The sequence below is a fragment of the Paramisgurnus dabryanus genome, chromosome 6, assembly GCF_030506205.2.
Source record: "Paramisgurnus dabryanus chromosome 6, PD_genome_1.1, whole genome shotgun sequence".
NCBI lineage: Eukaryota > Metazoa > Chordata > Actinopteri > Cypriniformes > Cobitidae > Paramisgurnus > Paramisgurnus dabryanus.
In genome coordinates this window covers 28225053-28230911 of record NC_133342.1, presented here as the reverse complement: position 1 = coordinate 28230911, position 5859 = coordinate 28225053, and positions in this window count along the sequence as shown.

Here is a 5859-nt window from a genome sequence, read left to right as displayed (position 1 = left end):
ATGTTTATATGGGAATGAATACATAGAGCTACAATATATGTGACCCTGCATTTATTTAGTGATTTACGGTTTATAAAATCATTCTTTACATAGTGTAAAGATCATTCTGTGAAAATATATAATATTGACTGAGTAGGTTATGTGAAAGATTGAAATCAGTGATTGAAACTTTGATTCTCCCAATTCTCATAATTAAATTATGAGACTTCAACCTGGATGACATTTAACAAAATCAAATTCATTCAATCCTAAATTTCTCTCTTTTAGTTTACTTCATGCAAACACATGTGAAAACAACCTCCTGTCATCATTTCAAGACGCGGTGTGTACTCTTGATGAAGCAAAATATAAGATTTAATGAAATTCATAAATATTAAGATAAAAATAGCAGGGTGGGTTGTGTGCACTTGCTCAGGTCAGCGACAGAAGGGCACCTGAAGCTTGTGCCAAACTTCAATATGCCCATTTAGGCAACGGAGGAAAATTTTCCACGGGTTCTTCGAGGGCATACTGTGGGGGTGCAGGGGAGTGGGAAGAGAGCTTTTTGGTTTATACTTCTGTGTTAACACAGGGAAAACTTGCACAACCACCATCCTGGCACCACCTCTGTGTGGGATCTTGACAAATACATCCAACAGCTCGGCCAAGATCACTTCTCAGAGGATGAAGTGCAGAAGATTTAGGGGACTGAGAAAGGGGACTGTTAGGAAAAGGTGTGTGTGTGCGTGTTTTAGTCAACCTCTAAGGTGAATAATTTATCACCAAATAGTGTGTCTTTACATGGAAAAGCTTTTTCTTTTCTTTAAAAATACTAATTATTAAAAGCATCTCTATTGCTTTTGCTTCATATTTATTTAAATGAGGATACATGGACTTGAATTGTCACTCGGGCAGTACCCTTTAAGGGGTACTTTTCATTTTAAAGTGCTATAATTGGGTCCCCAGTGCTTCTATCAACCTAGAAACTGTGAAAAAGATCAACCTAGTAACTAAGTTTTGGTAAACCATCTCTGCAACATGTGAAAAAATAGGTCATTGAAATCTGGCTCCCTTTGTGATGTCAGAAGGGGATAATACCGCCCCTTAATCTGCACTATCCAACCACTACCATTTAGTACAGAGATTAGCTCATTTGCATTTAAATGGACAAAAACACACCTCACACCAACAAAGTGGTAGTTTTAACTCTGGGGACACCAAAGATTTGGCAAAAAAGTCTTGCCAAATATCCCCTTTAAAGAGCTCCTAATGTGCACCATTTGGTACAGTATAAATATGTACTTTAAGGTACCAATATGTACTCTTTAGGTCCAAAGCTATACGTTTTGGAAGAGTACCATCCAGTGACAGCTGTGGTACATATTTTGACCATTTCTTCTGACAGTGTACTTTGTTCTGAATCCAAATTTGAGACACATCTCATGAGAGAAAACATCTGCCTTTGCTCATTTAAATATAATTTTATTTTTCTGTCATTTAAAAGATCTATACTGTCAGAAAGAGGATGCCAAATCTGTCATTTGGACTGTACCTTTAAAAACATTGTAATATGGATACAGATGGTACAGATATGTATCTTTGAAGAACCAATATGCACCGTTTGGGCACAAAGGTGTACTTTTTAAAAGGGTACCGGCCCAGTGACAGCTTTTGTATCTTTATTTAACTCTGTGATTAGGTATTCATAGTACAACCCATCAGTATGGACATCAACAACGTGAACCCAAATTTTGCTTTTTAAATGTATAATCATAATGTGACTCTACACTCACATTAGGTTACTTTCCTGTAATTCTGTCCAACAAGCACAATGTCTTATTTTCAGAAATACACTTATACAGAAAAATAGATGTATAGAATTATAACATCTGGAAACAGATATCACACTGCTGTGGTACTGTATATGATCTTTAGCTGGTGTGGATATTTATGTATGTATCCACTGTTAAAAATATTCCATTATCATTATAAAAACCAGCGATCCAAATAAAAGCACCCTCCTTACCAACTTCCTGCTGTAAGTATGTTAGAATAATACTCATTAAAATTTGCTGTGGCGGTAAGCTAGCAAACTGCCTCTGCCTGCCCTTATGTAAAAGTACTTATTGTTGACCACACACTCGTATACGTCCACCCGACCTCCAACCACATAAGCAGGTTGGGGAATTCATGTGAACATGTGAGTCGTTTCTAGAAACGGACTCAAAATGACCGCTCAATGGATTGGTTACAAAAGATCTCATATATCTCTATATTTTAGGTCAGGCTTAAAATGCAAATCTAAACCTTATTTGACACGCAAATGGGGGTCCCTGCTCTCCCTGTCTCTCTCAATCCACCACTAGGTCCTTGACATGAAAAAGGTTAAGGTAAGTGAATTTTTGACATTGATATTTCACCGTTGACCACAATTTGAACCATCAAGGTTTTTCATTACAGTTTAGTAAGCTTCCAGCCAAAAGGCTGCTAGGTGCCAGTATAAATTATAAGCTAACACTGTTTCCCAACTTGGACTTCAACCAAGAACACATGAGCGTGTGAAATGAGCATGTTTAGCTTTACAATCCTTGCCAAAAGTTCAAAGGTCGCATCTATGTGACACATTCATGCGGCTCCTTAAGAACCTCCAGTTGTCAAAATGGAAGAAATATCGATATAATGGATAACATAATGCTATTGTGTTTATTTTATTTGCAATGTTACACGTGCAGAATGAGTTCTCAGTGTCCGAGTACAGGCATGTCCTTGTGCCCTTACAGCTTCTGATCCTGCCACACTGGCGTGTGAATTTTGACAGAGTTCTGATGCTTGCCTCTTCTCTCTGGAAACCATCATACAGATTGACACGTTTTACTAAGCCCTCTGACCTTTTCTGGGAGGTTCCTTGACAATGCTCAGTTTGCTGGTAAATCTACCGGTTACTGTGCTTGAAGGGATTGAGTCCAAGAGGTGTGGGTTGATAAAGTATTTTAACGTGTTCTTCTGATGTGTATGTAAAGACCTGGATAGTGTTGTGCCAGCCGTTTGTTCCGTTTGGAACATAAAATTAGCTTGTTTAAAGTAACTATATATTTTATTTGGATATGCATTTTGTACTTAAAGGAATAGCGTAGTTAGTGACGTAGAAAGGTCACGGGTTACATATATGAAACGCACATTTGCGGACCATTTTAAACAATAAACTGACAAAAAGACATTAATTAGTATCATTTGACATACAACAACGTCGGAACGGTCCTCTTTCTCCACACTTGTAAACACTGGGGCTTAGTTTTGCATACGTCATCCGTGACCTCTTGACGTGATGAAGGACCGGAGATAGACAAGAAGTTGTGGTTTTAAAGTGCATATTTTTTATTTTTCTTGTCAAAAATGACAATCGTTTTGCTAGATAAGATCCTTATGCCTCGTTTGGGATCGTTTAGAGTCCTTTGAAACTCCGTTGAAAAAACGGTTAAGTGTTGAGTTGAGTGTTACGTGTTGGTGTCCATTAAAGTCCATTAAAATGAGAAAAATCCTGGAATGTTTTCCTCAAAAAACATAATTTCCTCTCGACTAAACAAAGAAAGACATCAACATTTTGGATGACATGGTGGTAAATTATCTGGATTTTTTTTTTTTTTAAGAAAATGGACTAATCCTTTAAGGGCCAGCTTTACTTACAGCTTGCGCCAGTGCAAACCATCATTTGGCTTTAAATAACGACAGTCAGAATTTACCAAAGACGCGCAGTCGATAATTACCGCTGAAAAGGTGTGGTCTAGTTATTTTTGCAGATTGCATTTCTAGGAGTTTCCTTTTTAGATGCCAAATTTATGGGAAGAGATTGCTTAAATGATTCACGCAATGCGATTTACTAAGGTTTGTGCGTGTGTCATTAATATTTGCGGCATTATTTAACGCCGAAAAAAAGCATATCTTAAATCATTTTGTTCTTGAAATGGCAGCAAGTGAGTTGATAGAAAAACGCCTTAAATTTGTTTGATGAAACAACTCAGATTTACAAGTCATTTCAACTTACTATTATTTATATTGACTAGAGAAAAGTTGTTATAACTACAGATGAGTTGTAATAACTTATAAAATGAAGTTGACTTTTTTAACTGTATTTTATAAGTTGTAGCAACTCATCTTTTGTCAAGATAAATAATAGTAAGTTGACATGACTTGTAAATCTGAGTTGATTCAACAAAAAAATTAAGGAAACAAAGCTGTTTTTACAGTGCAGAGATATAAGAGAGCACATGGTACAAAGCAGAGGATTTTTTTTCCAAACATAACAGTTTATTTGGAATGCCAGAGGAACATATTATTCAAAATTACGTTTTTGCCAAGCCATGTTATTTTTATTTTTTTTGCTAGATGAAATAAAAAAGGGGTCACTAGAAGTCACACACTACCAAGTGTTTAAAACTTCTTATAAACCTTCATCTTTTTGTCCTCCAGTTCTTTTCAGTGTACTATGGCTTTGTTAGCTGGGATGTCCGTGGTGCTGAACTCAAGTGCATCAGGTGTTAGATCACCCGCACCTCGTCAGCTCTGCTTATTTGCGACCTGAACTAATTTGCACGGCTCTTAGTAGATTGCGTTAGTTATTATGGAAGTCAGCTGTTGTGCATGTTATTTTCATGTTATTTCACCTTTTTAGTAAATAACCCGCAGATATAACCACTTCCATCAGTGTTTTTTTGGAAGTGCGCTCTTGTGCTAATTTGCCCTGTTTAGTAAATCAGTGCCCGGTTGCATGACACTCCTTAAGTGAGGGTTTCCCTGAGGGAGAAAAAATTCCTGAGGTAAGGGATTTATTTAATTTATTCTGCTAACGATTAATCGCGATTAATTGTTTAGCATCCCTAATACTAAGTATTTTACGGTAGTCTCTGCCAAAACACGGCAGCAGAGAAGCGGTTGCTATAATTACAAAATCTCACAGCGTAAACAAATCAACGCACGCAGCTCAACAGACGGCAGAAACCCTTTAGATTGACGTGCGATCAAACCACTATTCTCCTTATAAATGCGCATCAGTTTTCTCTAAGTTTTCTCTTATTTCGAACGTTAGAAATGCGCGTTGGTACTTCATTTTCTTAAATAACCATAAAATCAGCCATCGCATGTGACGTTAAGGGACCTGTTATAGTCCCTTAAGTTTTTAAGGAAAAATGGGACTTAAGAACTTTGTAGCAACGCATAGCAGAACTTAAGGTTATACTTAAGCATTTAAGGGTATATACTTATTGACAGCCTTAAAGGGATAGTTCGGCCAAAAATGATATTAAACCCATGATTTACTCACCCCCAAGCTGTCCGAGTTGCAAATGTCCATCGTTTTTCAGACAAACACATTTTCGGATATTTTAGAAAATGTTTCAGATCTTTCAGTTGATTAAATGTAATGTTACGGGGTCCACGACCTTCAAGTCCAAAAAAAGTGCGTCCATCCTTCACAAATTAAATCCAAATGGCTCCAGTATGATAAACAAAGGTCTTCTAAATTCTAAGCTTACAAAGAATCATTACAAAGTCAGATCACTGGCAGAGGTCATTTGACACCAACGAGGACATATTTATGAATAAAGACATTGATTTTGATTAATAAAACACTTAAAATCCTACTTATTGCCCCTTTAAATACTATCAAGTTTTTAAAGCCCAACAATCATCAATGCAGCATGAAGTTAAAACAACTTGGATTTGCAAGTCAATTCAACCAACTATATTAAGTTTTGACCTGTGATAAGTTGACAGAACTTATAAAAACAAGTTGAAGTTGAAACTTAATTTTTTCATAAATCGACACCCAGGGCTTTAAAATGCTAAATGTTTCAGGTTTTATGTCCTAAAACCAAACACTTCTAT